The sequence below is a fragment of the Procambarus clarkii genome, unplaced genomic scaffold, assembly GCF_040958095.1.
Source record: "Procambarus clarkii isolate CNS0578487 unplaced genomic scaffold, FALCON_Pclarkii_2.0 HiC_scaffold_851, whole genome shotgun sequence".
Taxonomy (NCBI): domain Eukaryota; kingdom Metazoa; phylum Arthropoda; class Malacostraca; order Decapoda; family Cambaridae; genus Procambarus; species Procambarus clarkii.
Window position 1 is genome coordinate 35,736 of NW_027189884.1, and position 20,983 is coordinate 56,718.

The following is a 20,983-nucleotide window of genomic DNA, read 5'->3' on the forward strand; positions in this document are numbered from 1 at the left end:
AGTTCTGGACGCGTCAAATATCATATCCGCTTAATGTGTCTACAACCTAATTACTTAAAACTACACTATTTAATTCATTCATATCATGTGCATATTGGTCATTATGCTCATACAACCGACATCAAAATTTATTTTCATTATTAGAATCATACATTTCATCAAGTAATACAGATACAAAGAGATTTTCTTTCTGAGAAGACCGTTAGTATTGGCTGGCTGGCAGGCAGGCAGGCATTTGAGGGTTATTATTTCGCCTGTTGATTGGGGGGAGGGTTGATGTGTTAGGGGGTTTTCGGTTAGGTGTGGTGGTGGTGATTGGTGGTGATTGGTGGTGGTGGTGATTGGTGGTGAGTAGTGGTGGTGGTGGTGAGTAGTGGTGGTGGTGGTGGTGGTGGTGAGTAGTGGTGGTGGTGGTGGTGGTGGTGGTGGTGGTGGTGGTGGTGGTGGTGGTGGTGGTAGTAGGTGGGAGGGGGGGGGGGGGGGGGAAGGGGACCGATGGTCTGTGGATTCCTTCTCCGTACCCCTTACATATAAGCAAAAACATGCCTTCCTGTGGGTATAGAAACATTAACACAAATTATATCAGTAACTGATATTGTAGCCTTTTAAACAGAAAAGATTTGTACATACAAATACTTTTAAATTATCATTTATTTGTGGAAATGGCATTTACGTCATTAAATTGATACCTCAGCATCAAGTGTCCTGCAGCTGTGGTCCAGTGGTAAAGTGTATATAAGTGATGCGTATTCTTGGAGTTGCGAGTTCAAACCCGGATTAAGCTATATATATATATATATATATATATATATATATATATATATATATATATATATATATATATATATACACAACATGTTTTGTTTTGGTTGTTTGTTTTTGTATAAAGCCTCACACACTATATTAAGCGAGTTTGTTTTAAACATGACATACATATTAATTCATTTTACCAGGCCTTATTCCACACAACTCCGTGAATTTCCCGTGGAGCCAGCCATTCAAACAAAAACAAACGAAACAAAACAAAACAAAACAAAAAACATTATTGCCAACAGCATTTGGTGTTCCCAGGCGGTCACCCATCCAAGTACTAACCAAACCCAACGTTGCTTAACTTCGCTGATCGGACGAGAAGCGGTGTTCTCAACGTGGTATGGCCGTTGGCATGAGACTGCCTACACATTGTGGCTAATAACCAACTCTTTTTAGTCATCACGGCAGGATACGGACCTTCTTGTGGTGTCTTAATGGTAATTGTATCCTAACATATTTTTGTCTCCTTGGCATGGATATTTAACATCGTTTATTCAGTCTTGGGTTTATGTTCTTTCGCCATTTACAGACATTTTACATCTACCTACTTCCTCAGCCTGCCCTGCCAATTTCTAATGAATTTGTGGATTTTCTTTTGTAATACATACATATGTGTGTGCTCATCTGCTCTTCAGTTTTTATGATATTTGTCTCATCTGTCCTGCTTTATGATACTTTTACAAAGAACATGAACAAATGCTTCTATTTTAGAGAAGATATGGGATCCAGGTTTCGGAGCCGTAAAACCAACCGTTGTGATTGGTGGACGAGTTGCCAGGTTGCAGCTTCTGTACCGTGCCGGCACATAAATAGGTTCGGCTCAAGCGGCGGCAGCATCATTCCCCCGTGACTGTCTGAGCGTCTCTCATCACCTTGGTTATCTCATCATCATCATGGTAGAAGCAAAGCCTACCAAGAAGGCTGCGGCTGCTGCTGTGGTGGCCACCACCAGGAAACCTCGCGTCCAGGTTGCTCACCCGAAAACTAGTCAAATGGTTCTAGCCGCGGTCGCAGCACTCAAAGACCGTAAGGGCTCGTCTCTACAAGCAATCAAGAAGTACGTTGTTGCCAACAACAAAGTCGAGGCTGCCAAGATCGCCATTTACATCCGAAGATTTCTCAAGAAAGCAGTGGCTGACGGCATTCTTGTTCAGACCAAGGGAAGTGGAGCTAGTGGATCATTCAAGCTGGCCGTAGCAGAGAAGAGGGCCGTTCTAACTCCCAAGAAAGCCACAACAACCAAGAAACCATCTACAGCAGCAAAGAAGGCCGTGGTAACTCCCAAGAAAGCCGCCACAAGCAACAAACCACCTACAGCCTTGAAAAAGAAGCAGCAGCAGCAGCTTGTTGTTGGGAACAAAAAGCCCAAAATAAAGAGAGCTTCAAAATCTCCCAAACCACCCAAGGCAAAGAAAGCTGTCAAGAAAACAACAAAGGCAAAATAAACGACGACATGCAAGCAGCATGAATACACATGACAATAAACATCCAGGCCTCCCCCCTCAGTGGAGGGGCCTCATATGATTCCAAAAAGAGTTTAGTTTTGTAGACAAATAAATCATTACTTTTGGGGTAGATTTACTCTGTATATTATATATATATATATATATATATATATATATATATATATATATATATATATATATATATATATATATATATATATATATATATATATATATATATGGGCCAATAGGCCTTCTGCAGTTACTTCCATTCTTATGTTTTTATTCCCATTGGTTCGTGTTTTATCTTGTGTAAATGTCAATCACCTTACCCAAAACTTTGGTACCATATCACCTCACCCATGTGTATATATTTATATTTATATATACACATGGGTGAGGTGATATGGTACCAAAGTTTTGGGTAAGGTGATTGACATTTACACAAGATAAAACACGAACCAATGGGAATAAAAACATAAGAATGGAAGTAACTGCAGAAGGCCTATTGGCCCATAACACAAGCACTTCCTCTTGATGCTTCTATATTGGTTCGGAGTCTTGAAGCTATAATATATATATATATATATATATATATATATATATATATATATATATATATATATATATATATATATATATATATATATATATATATATATATATATATATATATGCATGCACACAAAACTAAATAGTCTTGTTAGACAAATTGCCCCTATTAGAGGCAAGTTGACTAACAAGCCGAATGACTGCAATTGTTTTGAATTTGAGTTAAATCTAACATAGAAATGTAATCAAACCTAACCTAACCTATGCTAACCCAAGCTAAGCTAACCTAACCTAACCTAACCTAAGCTAACCCAAGCTAAGCTAAGCTAAGCTAACCTAACCTAACCTAACCTAAGCTAAGCTAACCTAACCTAACCTAACCTAACCTAACCTAACCTAACCTAACCCAGCAATTCATGATCTTAATATAATACTGTTAATTGGATAAACCAATTTGGAAAGAAATGTTCGAAAATAACAAAATTAACTGTGCTTGTTAGGAAAATTGGGCCTTGCATACTTGTCCCAATAGTGTGGTTCTCGCTTTTAGGTACGACATAAACGTATACCTAAGTTGAGAGAGAAAAAGATTCGCACTCAAACATGCATATCGATTGCCAGTCCTGAATTCTGGGTAGATATTCGTGTCCTCCCTTTTCATTTACCATCATTTGGATACTATCAAAACAGCTCTGAGAAGGATAAAATGAATAAAACGGGTAGCTCACTCATGTAAAAAGGAAGAGTTGGGAAAGATCTCTCTCTCTCTCTCTCCCCCTCACCCCCCCCCCCCCCCCCACCAATGATCCTGCTCTGCTAGTATATAACGTAACAAACCTTCCCCCCCCCCCCTCCCTCCCCAATCAGAGTCCCTTTAAGCATGCGAGGATAAAAAATAGATTTCATAAGACCCAATGTGCTAGCTGATATCAAAACAATTTATGTTATCGTCTATTAAGCCCTTCAGTAAAAAAGTATAGGGACCTAATTAGGTCCCGTTTTGAGGTGGTGGTGGGTGGAATCGATGGATTAGCCAAGCTCTTATCCGCCGAATCCGTAGAGGGTACGACCCTGGCGCTTCAGAGCGTACACCACGTCCATAGCAGTGACGGTCTTCCTCTTGGCGTGTTCCGTGTAGGTTACAGCATCACGGATGACGTTCTCGAGGAACACCTTCAGGACGCCACGGGTCTCTTCGTAGATGAGACCCGAAATACGCTTCACGCCGCCACGACGAGCTAAGCGACGAATAGCGGGCTTGGTGATGCCCTGGATGTTGTCACGTAGCACCTTACGATGACGCTTGGCGCCACCCTTTCCGAGTCCCTTGCCTCCCTTGCCGCGTCCAGTCATGGTGTTGAAGTTGTGTGAATCGAATTGACGAATGCCCGCACGATTTCCCGACTATATCCCATCAAGCGGACGTACTAGTAGCATTGCAACTCCTGCCTGCCCTTACTTTACGCTTGTGGTCGAGTAGACACGGCTTTCTCACAACGCTTTCAAAACTGCAGTTGCCTACTCGTCTGTTTCACGTCCCTGTGAAATGACTTTTGCACAAATCCAAAAAATAGAGCAAAATCAGCGATAATAGTGATTGAGGTGAGCCGCCTGTTGGCTGCAGTCAGAGGAAGGAGGGGAGGGGCAACGGGGTGACGTAGGCGAGTCGAGCAGCCAATGGCGCTCGAGCAAGCGCCTCGAGACGGCGTATATAAGCAAAAATTTTTCGGCGCCGGCCATCACAAACCACAGTTGTTCACCATGGCTCGCACCAAGCAGACTGCTCGCAAGTCCACGGGAGGCAAGGCTCCTCGTAAGCAGCTGGCCACCAAGGCAGCACGCAAGTCTGCTCCTGCCACAGGGGGTGTGAAGAAGCCTCACCGTTACAGGCCCGGAACGGTCGCCCTGCGTGAGATCCGTCGTTACCAGAAGAGCACCGAGTTGCTCATCAGGAAACTTCCCTTCCAGCGTCTGGTGCGCGAGATTGCCCAGGACTTCAAGACCGATCTTCGCTTCCAGTCGTCTGCCGTCATGGCTTTACAGGAGGCATCCGAGGCTTACCTGGTCGGTCTCTTCGAGGACACTAACCTCTGTGCCATCCACGCCAAGCGTGTCACCATCATGCCAAAGGACATTCAGCTTGCTCGCCGTATCCGTGGAGAGCGTGCATAAGCTAAATCGACCACCCTAGTATACACCAAACTCGGCCCTTCTCAGGGCCAAAATATCCTTCTAAGGAGATTTCAGACATTCCTAGCATAATTTAGGTGTCATACATACATGTGATATCAATAAATCAAGTCATTTGTAGTACAACCTGTTCTCTTACAAACAAAACGCCGTCGCTTTTCACTCTTATGCACTGTCAAGGATCACCCCCCCCCCCCCAAAATAAAAATTGTCATACTGTACTAGAAATAAAAGCAGCTTGTATAAGTGACATATACTGTCCAGTCCTGTTTTATTCTGTTTTCGGTCCTCTGGCTTAATCTGTTAAGTTAGGAGATGACATTTTAAATTAACCGTTTTCTTGACATTTTCAAACCTAAGAGGGTGGCCTGCATAGTAATCCTAATGTGGAACATAACAATGAATCTCTAATCTCTAGAAAAAAGATACCGAGTGCTTATATGTGTTGAGAGAGAGAGAGAGAGAGAGAGAGAGAGAGAGAGAGAGAGAGAGAGAGAGAGAGAGAGAGAGAGAGAGAGAGAGAGAGAGAGAGAGAGAGAGAGAGAGAGACACAGACAGACAGACAAGACAGACAAGACAGACAGACAGACAGACAGACAGACAGACAGACAGACAGACAGACAGACAGACAGACAGACAGGCAGGCAGACAGACAGACAGACAGACAGACAGACAGACAGACACACAGACAGACAAACACTGAGAGAGAGAAACACACACAGACAGTTTCATAAATATTCTCATTTTATAGCTATTTGCTTTCAGTGACAGAGGTTTTTGTTATAATAGTATTGGTGTCTAACACTCACAATCTCTTTAGAAATTAAAGTGTGGCTCCAATGGAGCCGAGTTTGTTGGTTTGAGGCCAAGCCACCACCACAGGGCAGTAAGTAAGCCGTTTACTTGGAGGAGGTGTACTTGGTGACGGCCTTAGTGCCCTCAGAGACGGCGTGCTTGGCCAGTTCTCCGGGCAACAGGAGCCTTACAGCCGTCTGGATCTCCCGACTGGTAATGGTGGAACGCTTGTTGTAGTGGGCCAGGCGAGAAGCCTCGGCGGCGATGCGCTCGAAGATGTCGTTCACGAACGAGTTCATGATCGACATGGCTTTGGAAGAGATACCAGTGTCGGGGTGGACCTGCTTCAGCACTTTGTAGATGTAGATGCTGTAGCTCTCCTTCCTCCTGCGCTTCTTTTTCTTATCGCCCTTGGCAATGGCCTTCTGGGCCTTTCCGGCCTTCTTGGCAGCCTTTCCAGATGCCTTGGGTGGCATGATGATGCTCGTGCTGGCTGGCTGGCGTTGCGATACAATAATGAACTTTTGCGCGAGGCGAGCTTTCCTTTTATATCCCGCTCGCGACTCAGCTCAGAGCGGGTCGCGTGGCGGAGCGCGCTGATTGGTCAGTGGCGGGCTCCCTTGATCCTGAGCGGGGTATATAACACGAAGCTCGATCTGCGGGGCGGCATAAAACACCACAAACCCACAACAGCAGCAGCAATGTCAGGACGCGGCAAGGGAGGCAAAGTGAAGGGCAAGTCAAAGTCTCGCTCCAGCAGGGCCGGACTTCAGTTCCCCGTGGGCAGAATTCACCGTCTGCTGCGTAAGGGCAACTACGCCGAACGCGTCGGTGCTGGCGCTCCTGTCTACCTGGCAGCCGTCATGGAATACCTCGCTGCCGAAGTTCTGGAGCTCGCCGGTAACGCCGCACGTGACAACAAGAAGACCCGTATCATCCCACGTCACTTGCAGTTGGCCATCCGCAACGACGAAGAACTCAACAAACTTCTGTCTGGCGTAACCATTGCACAGGGAGGTGTTCTTCCAAACATTCAGGCAGTTCTTTTGCCAAAGAAGACAGAGAAGAAGTAAGCACTTCTGCCACCCACCACGACAAATACCATAACCAGGCTCCATCCGGAGCCACACACACTTTAATAGAGAGATTCAAGTAGACAATCAACTTTCAAACATTAATAATAACATTTATATTGATTTCATTTGGAATGTGTACATAACAAACAAACAAAACAAAATTATAGGGGATATTCAGCATCACTTGGAATATTAACCAATCATATAAATCCAATATATATTTTATATTTTACTTTAAGCGAGGAATTCATATTCTATCAATTTTTAATCATACAAATGAACAAAAGCAATTCTTCACTAGACGTAATGAATGAATAAATGATCAAGGTTTTAATGTGTTTCATGAATATATATATATATATATATATATATATATATATATATATATATATATATATATATATATATATATATATATATATAATATAATATAATATAATATATTATAATACTTGTGAACCAGAATATGTTTGAGCAGCAGCGATCGTGCCTGCCATTGGCCGAAGTGCAACAATTCAAATAATTTAAAGGGCCTGCTCGGGTATATAAGAGAGGCTGGGAGACTGGGGCCGGTGGTGGGTGATGGGTGATGAGTGATGGTGTGGTGTGGTATGGTGTTGTTAAGAGTTGATTTACGGCCAGCCAGCCAGCTGCAGCCAAGGCAGGGCAGGGCAGGGCAAGGCAAGGCAAGGCAAGGCAAGGCAAGGCAAGGCAATAACAGGACAGGACAGGACAGGACAGGCAAGGCAAGGCAAGGCAAGGCAAGGCAAGGCAAGGCAAGGCAAGGCAAGCAGGCGGGCGGGCGGGCGGGCGGGCGGGCGGGCGGGCGGGCGGGCGGGCAGCCAGCCAGCCAGCCAGCCAGCCAGCCAGCCAGCCAGCCAGCCAGCCAGCCAGCCAGGCAGGCAGGCAGGCAGGCAGCCAGCCAGCCAGCCAGCCAGCCAGCCAGCCAGCCAGCCAGCCAGGCAGGCAGGCAGGCAGCCAGCCAGCCAGCCAGCCAGCCAGCCAGCCAGCCAGCCAGCCACTCCCACTTTGTATTTATATGCATTCAATTTATATTCAAACATTATATATGTTAAGGGCCTAGTTTTAGTGTTTATTTTAAAAATGACAAACATCGAGTCGTTTTACCAGTCCTTTAGCGTTAACGGTGATGCATTTTAAAACTGAACAGAAATCACCTTTTCTGGATATATCAAATATCGAATCCGCTTAATGTGCCTACAATTCAATCATTCAAAAAATACATAATTTACATCATGCCTTTTCATAGAACAGACAATAAGATTTGAGACAATAAGAACTTTAGTTTTATAACTAAAGTTGCACAATTATACCAACTCTATGGTGGCTGGGTGGTAAGGTGTGTGGCTGGTGTTTTGGAAGTCGCGAGTTCAAACGACCCAATGGGAGTACTTTTTTTTTTTTGCCATACAATCTTCCTAATACTATTATGTAGGTGTGTGTGTGTGTGTGTGTGTGTTTTTATTCATTCTTTGGTTTTATAGATGACATACATATTGACTCCTTTTACCGGTCCTTAATTAGGCTCTGGGGAAGCAATGGTGGTGGTGCATTTAAAACTAAACCAAAAATCACCAGTTCTGGACGCGTCAAATATCATATCCGCTTAATGTGTCTACAACCTAATTACTTAAAACTACACTATTTAATTCATTCATATCATGTGCATATTGGTCATTATGCTCATACAACCGACATCAAAATTTATTTTCATTATTAGAATCATACATTTCATCAAGTAATACAGATACAAAGAGATTTTCTTTCTGAGAAGACCGTTAGTATTGGCTGGCTGGCAGGCAGGCAGGCATTTGAGGGTTATTATTTCGCCTGTTGATTGGGGGGAGGGTTGATGTGTTAGGGGGTTTTCGGTTAGGTGTGGTGGTGGTGATTGGTGGTGATTGGTGGTGGTGGTGATTGGTGGTGAGTAGTGGTGGTGGTGGTGAGTAGTGGTGGTGGTGGTGGTGGTGGTGAGTAGTGGTGGTGGTGGTGGTGGTGGTGGTGGTGGTGGTGGTGGTGGTGGTGGTGGTGGTAGTAGGTGGGAGGGGGGGGGGGGGGGGGAAGGGGACCGATGGTCTGTGGATTCCTTCTCCGTACCCCTTACATATAAGCAAAAACATGCCTTCCTGTGGGTATAGAAACATTAACACAAATTATATCAGTAACTGATATTGTAGCCTTTTAAACAGAAAAGATTTGTACATACAAATACTTTTAAATTATCATTTATTTGTGGAAATGGCATTTACGTCATTAAATTGATACCTCAGCATCAAGTGTCCTGCAGCTGTGGTCCAGTGGTAAAGTGTATATAAGTGATGCGTATTCTTGGAGTTGCGAGTTCAAACCCGGATTAAGCTATATATATATATATATATATATATATATATATATATATATATATATATATATATATATATATATATATATATATACACAACATGTTTTGTTTTGGTTGTTTGTTTTTGTATAAAGCCTCACACACTATATTAAGCGAGTTTGTTTTAAACATGACATACATATTAATTCATTTTACCAGGCCTTATTCCACACAACTCCGTGAATTTCCCGTGGAGCCAGCCATTCAAACAAAAACAAACGAAACAAAACAAAACAAAACAAAAAACATTATTGCCAACAGCATTTGGTGTTCCCAGGCGGTCACCCATCCAAGTACTAACCAAACCCAACGTTGCTTAACTTCGCTGATCGGACGAGAAGCGGTGTTCTCAACGTGGTATGGCCGTTGGCATGAGACTGCCTACACATTGTGGCTAATAACCAACTCTTTTTAGTCATCACGGCAGGATACGGACCTTCTTGTGGTGTCTTAATGGTAATTGTATCCTAACATATTTTTGTCTCCTTGGCATGGATATTTAACATCGTTTATTCAGTCTTGGGTTTATGTTCTTTCGCCATTTACAGACATTTTACATCTACCTACTTCCTCAGCCTGCCCTGCCAATTTCTAATGAATTTGTGGATTTTCTTTTGTAATACATACATATGTGTGTGCTCATCTGCTCTTCAGTTTTTATGATATTTGTCTCATCTGTCCTGCTTTATGATACTTTTACAAAGAACATGAACAAATGCTTCTATTTTAGAGAAGATATGGGATCCAGGTTTCGGAGCCGTAAAACCAACCGTTGTGATTGGTGGACGAGTTGCCAGGTTGCAGCTTCTGTACCGTGCCGGCACATAAATAGGTTCGGCTCAAGCGGCGGCAGCATCATTCCCCCGTGACTGTCTGAGCGTCTCTCATCACCTTGGTTATCTCATCATCATCATGGTAGAAGCAAAGCCTACCAAGAAGGCTGCGGCTGCTGCTGTGGTGGCCACCACCAGGAAACCTCGCGTCCAGGTTGCTCACCCGAAAACTAGTCAAATGGTTCTAGCCGCGGTCGCAGCACTCAAAGACCGTAAGGGCTCGTCTCTACAAGCAATCAAGAAGTACGTTGTTGCCAACAACAAAGTCGAGGCTGCCAAGATCGCCATTTACATCCGAAGATTTCTCAAGAAAGCAGTGGCTGACGGCATTCTTGTTCAGACCAAGGGAAGTGGAGCTAGTGGATCATTCAAGCTGGCCGTAGCAGAGAAGAGGGCCGTTCTAACTCCCAAGAAAGCCACAACAACCAAGAAACCATCTACAGCAGCAAAGAAGGCCGTGGTAACTCCCAAGAAAGCCGCCACAAGCAACAAACCACCTACAGCCTTGAAAAAGAAGCAGCAGCAGCAGCTTGTTGTTGGGAACAAAAAGCCCAAAATAAAGAGAGCTTCAAAATCTCCCAAACCACCCAAGGCAAAGAAAGCTGTCAAGAAAACAACAAAGGCAAAATAAACGACGACATGCAAGCAGCATGAATACACATGACAATAAACATCCAGGCCTCCCCCCTCAGTGGAGGGGCCTCATATGATTCCAAAAAGAGTTTAGTTTTGTAGACAAATAAATCATTACTTTTGGGGTAGATTTACTCTGTATATTATATATATATATATATATATATATATATATATATATATATATATATATATATATATATATATATATATATATATATATATATATATATATATGGGCCAATAGGCCTTCTGCAGTTACTTCCATTCTTATGTTTTTATTCCCATTGGTTCGTGTTTTATCTTGTGTAAATGTCAATCACCTTACCCAAAACTTTGGTACCATATCACCTCACCCATGTGTATATATTTATATTTATATATACACATGGGTGAGGTGATATGGTACCAAAGTTTTGGGTAAGGTGATTGACATTTACACAAGATAAAACACGAACCAATGGGAATAAAAACATAAGAATGGAAGTAACTGCAGAAGGCCTATTGGCCCATAACACAAGCACTTCCTCTTGATGCTTCTATATTGGTTCGGAGTCTTGAAGCTATAATATATATATATATATATATATATATATATATATATATATATATATATATATATATATATATATATATATATATATATATATATATATATATATATATATGCATGCACACAAAACTAAATAGTCTTGTTAGACAAATTGCCCCTATTAGAGGCAAGTTGACTAACAAGCCGAATGACTGCAATTGTTTTGAATTTGAGTTAAATCTAACATAGAAATGTAATCAAACCTAACCTAACCTATGCTAACCCAAGCTAAGCTAACCTAACCTAACCTAACCTAAGCTAACCCAAGCTAAGCTAAGCTAAGCTAACCTAACCTAACCTAACCTAAGCTAAGCTAACCTAACCTAACCTAACCTAACCTAACCTAACCTAACCTAACCCAGCAATTCATGATCTTAATATAATACTGTTAATTGGATAAACCAATTTGGAAAGAAATGTTCGAAAATAACAAAATTAACTGTGCTTGTTAGGAAAATTGGGCCTTGCATACTTGTCCCAATAGTGTGGTTCTCGCTTTTAGGTACGACATAAACGTATACCTAAGTTGAGAGAGAAAAAGATTCGCACTCAAACATGCATATCGATTGCCAGTCCTGAATTCTGGGTAGATATTCGTGTCCTCCCTTTTCATTTACCATCATTTGGATACTATCAAAACAGCTCTGAGAAGGATAAAATGAATAAAACGGGTAGCTCACTCATGTAAAAAGGAAGAGTTGGGAAAGATCTCTCTCTCTCTCTCTCCCCCTCACCCCCCCCCCCCCCCCACCAATGATCCTGCTCTGCTAGTATATAACGTAACAAACCTTCCCCCCCCCCCTCCCTCCCCAATCAGAGTCCCTTTAAGCATGCGAGGATAAAAAATAGATTTCATAAGACCCAATGTGCTAGCTGATATCAAAACAATTTATGTTATCGTCTATTAAGCCCTTCAGTAAAAAAGTATAGGGACCTAATTAGGTCCCGTTTTGAGGTGGTGGTGGGTGGAATCGATGGATTAGCCAAGCTCTTATCCGCCGAATCCGTAGAGGGTACGACCCTGGCGCTTCAGAGCGTACACCACGTCCATAGCAGTGACGGTCTTCCTCTTGGCGTGTTCCGTGTAGGTTACAGCATCACGGATGACGTTCTCGAGGAACACCTTCAGGACGCCACGGGTCTCTTCGTAGATGAGACCCGAAATACGCTTCACGCCGCCACGACGAGCTAAGCGACGAATAGCGGGCTTGGTGATGCCCTGGATGTTGTCACGTAGCACCTTACGATGACGCTTGGCGCCACCCTTTCCGAGTCCCTTGCCTCCCTTGCCGCGTCCAGTCATGGTGTTGAAGTTGTGTGAATCGAATTGACGAATGCCCGCACGATTTCCCGACTATATCCCATCAAGCGGACGTACTAGTAGCATTGCAACTCCTGCCTGCCCTTACTTTACGCTTGTGGTCGAGTAGACACGGCTTTCTCACAACGCTTTCAAAACTGCAGTTGCCTACTCGTCTGTTTCACGTCCCTGTGAAATGACTTTTGCACAAATCCAAAAAATAGAGCAAAATCAGCGATAATAGTGATTGAGGTGAGCCGCCTGTTGGCTGCAGTCAGAGGAAGGAGGGGAGGGGCAACGGGGTGACGTAGGCGAGTCGAGCAGCCAATGGCGCTCGAGCAAGCGCCTCGAGACGGCGTATATAAGCAAAAATTTTTCGGCGCCGGCCATCACAAACCACAGTTGTTCACCATGGCTCGCACCAAGCAGACTGCTCGCAAGTCCACGGGAGGCAAGGCTCCTCGTAAGCAGCTGGCCACCAAGGCAGCACGCAAGTCTGCTCCTGCCACAGGGGGTGTGAAGAAGCCTCACCGTTACAGGCCCGGAACGGTCGCCCTGCGTGAGATCCGTCGTTACCAGAAGAGCACCGAGTTGCTCATCAGGAAACTTCCCTTCCAGCGTCTGGTGCGCGAGATTGCCCAGGACTTCAAGACCGATCTTCGCTTCCAGTCGTCTGCCGTCATGGCTTTACAGGAGGCATCCGAGGCTTACCTGGTCGGTCTCTTCGAGGACACTAACCTCTGTGCCATCCACGCCAAGCGTGTCACCATCATGCCAAAGGACATTCAGCTTGCTCGCCGTATCCGTGGAGAGCGTGCATAAGCTAAATCGACCACCCTAGTATACACCAAACTCGGCCCTTCTCAGGGCCAAAATATCCTTCTAAGGAGATTTCAGACATTCCTAGCATAATTTAGGTGTCATACATACATGTGATATCAATAAATCAAGTCATTTGTAGTACAACCTGTTCTCTTACAAACAAAACGCCGTCGCTTTTCACTCTTATGCACTGTCAAGGATCACCCCCCCCCCCCCAAAATAAAAATTGTCATACTGTACTAGAAATAAAAGCAGCTTGTATAAGTGACATATACTGTCCAGTCCTGTTTTATTCTGTTTTCGGTCCTCTGGCTTAATCTGTTAAGTTAGGAGATGACATTTTAAATTAACCGTTTTCTTGACATTTTCAAACCTAAGAGGGTGGCCTGCATAGTAATCCTAATGTGGAACATAACAATGAATCTCTAATCTCTAGAAAAAAGATACCGAGTGCTTATATGTGTTGAGAGAGAGAGAGAGAGAGAGAGAGAGAGAGAGAGAGAGAGAGAGAGAGAGAGAGAGAGAGAGAGAGAGAGAGAGAGAGAGAGAGAGAGAGAGAGAGAGAGACACAGACAGACAGACAAGACAGACAAGACAGACAGACAGACAGACAGACAGACAGACAGACAGACAGACAGACAGACAGACAGACAGACAGGCAGGCAGACAGACAGACAGACAGACAGACAGACAGACAGACACACAGACAGACAAACACTGAGAGAGAGAAACACACACAGACAGTTTCATAAATATTCTCATTTTATAGCTATTTGCTTTCAGTGACAGAGGTTTTTGTTATAATAGTATTGGTGTCTAACACTCACAATCTCTTTAGAAATTAAAGTGTGGCTCCAATGGAGCCGAGTTTGTTGGTTTGAGGCCAAGCCACCACCACAGGGCAGTAAGTAAGCCGTTTACTTGGAGGAGGTGTACTTGGTGACGGCCTTAGTGCCCTCAGAGACGGCGTGCTTGGCCAGTTCTCCGGGCAACAGGAGCCTTACAGCCGTCTGGATCTCCCGACTGGTAATGGTGGAACGCTTGTTGTAGTGGGCCAGGCGAGAAGCCTCGGCGGCGATGCGCTCGAAGATGTCGTTCACGAACGAGTTCATGATCGACATGGCTTTGGAAGAGATACCAGTGTCGGGGTGGACCTGCTTCAGCACTTTGTAGATGTAGATGCTGTAGCTCTCCTTCCTCCTGCGCTTCTTTTTCTTATCGCCCTTGGCAATGGCCTTCTGGGCCTTTCCGGCCTTCTTGGCAGCCTTTCCAGATGCCTTGGGTGGCATGATGATGCTCGTGCTGGCTGGCTGGCGTTGCGATACAATAATGAACTTTTGCGCGAGGCGAGCTTTCCTTTTATATCCCGCTCGCGACTCAGCTCAGAGCGGGTCGCGTGGCGGAGCGCGCTGATTGGTCAGTGGCGGGCTCCCTTGATCCTGAGCGGGGTATATAACACGAAGCTCGATCTGCGGGGCGGCATAAAACACCACAAACCCACAACAGCAGCAGCAATGTCAGGACGCGGCAAGGGAGGCAAAGTGAAGGGCAAGTCAAAGTCTCGCTCCAGCAGGGCCGGACTTCAGTTCCCCGTGGGCAGAATTCACCGTCTGCTGCGTAAGGGCAACTACGCCGAACGCGTCGGTGCTGGCGCTCCTGTCTACCTGGCAGCCGTCATGGAATACCTCGCTGCCGAAGTTCTGGAGCTCGCCGGTAACGCCGCACGTGACAACAAGAAGACCCGTATCATCCCACGTCACTTGCAGTTGGCCATCCGCAACGACGAAGAACTCAACAAACTTCTGTCTGGCGTAACCATTGCACAGGGAGGTGTTCTTCCAAACATTCAGGCAGTTCTTTTGCCAAAGAAGACAGAGAAGAAGTAAGCACTTCTGCCACCCACCACGACAAATACCATAACCAGGCTCCATCCGGAGCCACACACACTTTAATAGAGAGATTCAAGTAGACAATCAACTTTCAAACATTAATAATAACATTTATATTGATTTCATTTGGAATGTGTACATAACAAACAAACAAAACAAAATTATAGGGGATATTCAGCATCACTTGGAATATTAACCAATCATATAAATCCAATATATATTTTATATTTTACTTTAAGCGAGGAATTCATATTCTATCAATTTTTAATCATACAAATGAACAAAAGCAATTCTTCACTAGACGTAATGAATGAATAAATGATCAAGGTTTTAATGTGTTTCATGAATATATATATATATATATATATATATATATATATATATATATATATATATATATATATAATATAATATAATATAATATATTATAATACTTGTGAACCAGAATATGTTTGAGCAGCAGCGATCGTGCCTGCCATTGGCCGAAGTGCAACAATTCAAATAATTTAAAGGGCCTGCTCGGGTATATAAGAGAGGCTGGGAGACTGGGGCCGGTGGTGGGTGATGGGTGATGAGTGATGGTGTGGTGTGGTATGGTGTTGTTAAGAGTTGATTTACGGCCAGCCAGCCAGCTGCAGCCAAGGCAGGGCAGGGCAGGGCAAGGCAAGGCAAGGCAAGGCAAGGCAAGGCAAGGCAATAACAGGACAGGACAGGACAGGACAGGCAAGGCAAGGCAAGGCAAGGCAAGGCAAGGCAAGGCAAGGCAAGGCAAGCAGGCGGGCGGGCGGGCGGGCGGGCGGGCGGGCGGGCGGGCGGGCGGGCAGCCAGCCAGCCAGCCAGCCAGCCAGCCAGCCAGCCAGCCAGCCAGCCAGCCAGCCAGGCAGGCAGGCAGGCAGGCAGCCAGCCAGCCAGCCAGCCAGCCAGCCAGCCAGCCAGCCAGCCAGGCAGGCAGGCAGGCAGCCAGCCAGCCAGCCAGCCAGCCAGCCACTCCCACTTTGTATTTATATGCATTCAATTTATATTCAAACATTATATATGTTAAGGGCCTAGTTTTAGTGTTTATTTTAAAAATGACAAACATCGAGTCGTTTTACCAGTCCTTTAGCGTTAACGGTGATGCATTTTAAAACTGAACAGAAATCACCTTTTCTGGATATATCAAATATCGAATCCGCTTAATGTGCCTACAATTCAATCATTCAAAAAATACATAATTTACATCATGCCTTTTCATAGAACAGACAATAAGATTTGAGACAATAAGAACTTTAGTTTTATAACTAAAGTTGCACAATTATACCAACTCTATGGTGGCTGGGTGGTAAGGTGTGTGGCTGGTGTTTTGGAAGTCGCGAGTTCAAACGACCCAATGGGAGTACTTTTTTTTTTTTGCCATACAATCTTCCTAATACTATTATGTAGGTGTGTGTGTGTGTGTGTGTGTGTGTTTTTATTCATTCTTTGGTTTTATAGATGACATACATATTGACTCCTTTTACCGGTCCTTAATTAGGCTCTGGGGAAGCAATGGTGGTGGTGCATTTAAAACTAAACCAAAAATCACCAGTTCTGGACGCGTCAAATATCATATCCGCTTAATGTGTCTACAACCTAATTACTTAAAACTACACTATTTAATTCATTCATATCATGTGCATATTGGTCATTATGCTCATACAACCGACATCAAAATTTATTTTCATTATTAGAATCATACATTTCATCAAGTAATACAGATACAAAGAGATTTTCTTTCTGAGAAGACCGTTAGTATTGGCTGGCTGGCAGGCAGGCAGGCATTTGAGGGTTATTATTTCGCCTGTTGATTGGGGGGAGGGTTGATGTGTTAGGGGGTTTTCGGTTAGGTGTGGTGGTGGTGATTGGTGGTGATTGGTGGTGGTGGTGATTGGTGGTGAGTAGTGGTGGTGGTGGTGAGTAGTGGTGGTGGTGGTGGTGGTGGTGAGTAGTGGTGGTGGTGGTGGTGGTGGTGGTGGTGGTGGTGGTGGTGGTGGTGGTGGTGGTAGTAGGTGGGAGGGGGGGGGGGGGGGGGAAGGGGGACCGATGGTCTGTGGATTCCTTCTCCGTACCCCTTACATATAAGCAAAAACATGCCTTCCTGTGGGTATAGAAACATTAACACAAATTATATCAGTAACTGATATTGTAGCCTTTTAAACAGAAAAGATTTGTACATACAAATACTTTTAAATTATCATTTATTTGTGGAAATGGCATTTACGTCATTAAATTGATACCTCAGCATCAAGTGTCCTGCAGCTGTGGTCCAGTGGTAAAGTGTATATAAGTGATGCGTATTCTTGGAGTTGCGAGTTCAAACCCGGATTAAGCTATATATATATATATATATATATATATATATATATATATATATATATATATATATATATATATATATATATATATATATACACAACATGTTTTGTTTTGGTTGTTTGTTTTTGTATAAAGCCTCACACACTATATTAAGCGAGTTTGTTTTAAACATGACATACATATTAATTCATTTTACCAGGCCTTATTCCACACAACTCCGTGAATTTCCCGTGGAGCCAGCCATTCAAACAAAAACAAACGAAACAAAACAAAACAAAACAAAAAACATTATTGCCAACAGCATTTGGTGTTCCCAGGCGGTCACCCATCCAAGTACTAACCAAACCCAACGTTGCTTAACTTCGCTGATCGGACGAGAAGCGGTGTTCTCAACGTGGTATGGCCGTTGGCATGAGACTGCCTACACATTGTGGCTAATAACCAACTCTTTTTAGTCATCACGGCAGGATACGGACCTTCTTGTGGTGTCTTAATGGTAATTGTATCCTAACATATTTTTGTCTCCTTGGCATGGATATTTAACATCGTTTATTCAGTCTTGGGTTTATGTTCTTTCGCCATTTACAGACATTTTACATCTACCTACTTCCTCAGCCTGCCCTGCCAATTTCTAATGAATTTGTGGATTTTCTTTTGTAATACATACATATGTGTGTGCTCATCTGCTCTTCAGTTTTTATGATATTTGTCTCATCTGTCCTGCTTTATGATACTTTTACAAAGAACATGAACAAATGCTTCTATTTTAGAGAAGATATGGGATCCAGGTTTCGGAGCCGTAAAACCAACCGTTGTGATTGGTGGACGAGTTGCCAGGTTGCAGCTTCTGTACCGTGCCGGCACATAAATAGGTTCGGCTCAAGCGGCGGCAGCATCATTCCCCCGTGACTGTCTGAGCGTCTCTCATCACCTTGGTTATCTCATCATCATCATGGTAGAAGCAAAGCCTACCAAGAAGGCTGCGGCTGCTGCTGTGGTGGCCACCACCAGGAAACCTCGCGTCCAGGTTGCTCACCCGAAAACTAGTCAAATGGTTCTAGCCGCGGTCGCAGCACTCAAAGACCGTAAGGGCTCGTCTCTACAAGCAATCAAGAAGTACGTTGTTGCCAACAACAAAGTCGAGGCTGCCAAGATCGCCATTTACATCCGAAGATTTCTCAAGAAAGCAGTGGCTGACGGCATTCTTGTTCAGACCAAGGGAAGTGGAGCTAGTGGATCATTCAAGCTGGCCGTAGCAGAGAAGAGGGCCGTTCTAACTCCCAAGAAAGCCACAACAACCAAGAAACCATCTACAGCAGCAAAGAAGGCCGTGGTAACTCCCAAGAAAGCCGCCACAAGCAACAAACCACCTACAGCCTTGAAAAAGAAGCAGCAGCAGCAGCTTGTTGTTGGGAACAAAAAGCCCAAAATAAAGAGAGCTTCAAAATCTCCCAAACCACCCAAGGCAAAGAAAGCTGTCAAGAAAACAACAAAGGCAAAATAAACGACGACATGCAAGCAGCATGAATACACATGACAATAAACATCCAGGCCTCCCCCCTCAGTGGAGGGGCCTCATATGATTCCAAAAAGAGTTTAGTTTTGTAGACAAATAAATCATTACTTTTGGGGTAGATTTACTCTGTATATTATATATATATATATATATATATATATATATATATATATATATATATATATAGTATATATATATATATATATATATATATATATATATATATGGGCCAATAGGCCTTCTGCAGTTACTTCCATTCTTATGTTTTATTCCCATTGGTTCGTGTTTTATCTTGTGTAAATGTCAATCACCTTACCCAAAACTTTGGTACCATATCACCTCACCCATGTGTATATATTTATATTTATATATACACATGGGTGAGGTGATATGGTACCAAAGTTTTGGGTAAGGTGATTGACATTTACACAAGATAAAACACGAACCAATGGGAATAAAAACATAAGAATGGAAGTAACTGCAGAAGGCCTATTGGCCCATAACACAAGCACTTCCTCTTGATGCTTCTATATTGGTTCGGAGTCTTGAAGCTATAATATATATATATATATATATATATATATATATATATATATATATATATATATATATATATATATATATATATATATATATATATATATATATATATATATATATATGCATGCACACAAAACTAAATAGTCTTGTTAGACAAATTGCCCCTATTAGAGGCAAGTTGACTAACAAGCCGAATGACTGCAATTGTTTTGAATTTGAGTTAAATCTAACATAGAAATGTAATCAAACCTAACCTAACCTATGCTAACCCAAGCTAAGCTAACCTAACCTAACCTAACCTAAGCTAACCCAAGCTAAGCTAAGCTAAGCTAACCTAACCTAACCTAACCTAAGCTAAGCTAACCTAACCTAACCTAACCTAACCTAACCTAACCTAACCTAACCCAGCAATTCATGATCTTAATATAATACTGTTAATTGGATAAACCAATTTGGAAAGAAATGTTCGAAAATAACAAAATTAACTGTGCTTGTTAGGAAAATTGGGCCTTGCATACTTGTCCCAATAGTGTGGTTCTCGCTTTTAGGTACGACATAAACGTATACCTAAGTTGAGAGAGAAAAAGATTCGCACTCAAACATGCATATCGATTGCCAGTCCTGAATTCTGGGTAGATATTCGTGTCCTCCCTTTTCATTTACCATCATTTGGATACTATCAAAACAGCTCTGAGAAGGATAAAATGAATAAAACGGGTAGCTCACTCATGTAAAAAGGAAGAGTTGGGAAAGATCTCTCTCTCTCTCTCTCCCCCTCACCCCCCCCCCCCCCACCAATGATCCTGCTCTGCTAGTATATAACGTAACAAACCTTCCCCCCCCCCCTCCCTCCCCAATCAGAGTCCCTTTAAGCATGCGAGGATAAAAAAATAGATTTCATAAGACCCAATGTGCTAGCTGATATCAAAACAATTTATGTTATCGTCTATTAAGCCCTTCAGTAAAAAAGTATAGGGACCTAATTAGGTCCCGTTTTGAGGTGGTGGTGGGTGGAATCGATGGATTAGCCAAGCTCTTATCCGCCGAATCCGTAGAGGGTACGACCCTGGCGCTTCAGAGCGTACACCACGTCCATAGCAGTGACGGTCTTCCTCTTGGCGTGTTCCGTGTAGGTTACAGCATCACGGATGACGTTCTCGAGGAACACCTTCAGGACGCCACGGGTCTCTTCGTAGATGAGACCCGAAATACGCTTCACGCCGCCACGACGAGCTAAGCGACGAATAGCGGG

The 20,983-nt window shown here is 43.5% G+C and overlaps 3 non-coding genes across 3 annotated transcripts; all 3 read right to left on the reverse strand.

Annotated features, from left to right (window-relative positions):
* Positions 1-1,046: 1,046 nt before the first annotated feature.
* LOC138361821 (5S ribosomal RNA) lies at positions 1,047-1,165 on the reverse strand. Its single transcript, XR_011227200.1, has one exon. It is a non-coding gene; the product is annotated as a 5S ribosomal RNA (ribosomal RNA).
* An 8,359-nt stretch (positions 1,166-9,524) lies between these two features.
* On the reverse strand, positions 9,525-9,643 carry LOC138361815 (5S ribosomal RNA). Its single transcript, XR_011227194.1, has one exon. It is a non-coding gene; the product is annotated as a 5S ribosomal RNA (ribosomal RNA).
* An 8,324-nt stretch (positions 9,644-17,967) lies between these two features.
* LOC138361816 (5S ribosomal RNA) lies at positions 17,968-18,086 on the reverse strand. Its single transcript, XR_011227195.1, has one exon. It is a non-coding gene; the product is annotated as a 5S ribosomal RNA (ribosomal RNA).
* Between the last annotated feature and the right edge of the window lie 2,897 nt (positions 18,087-20,983).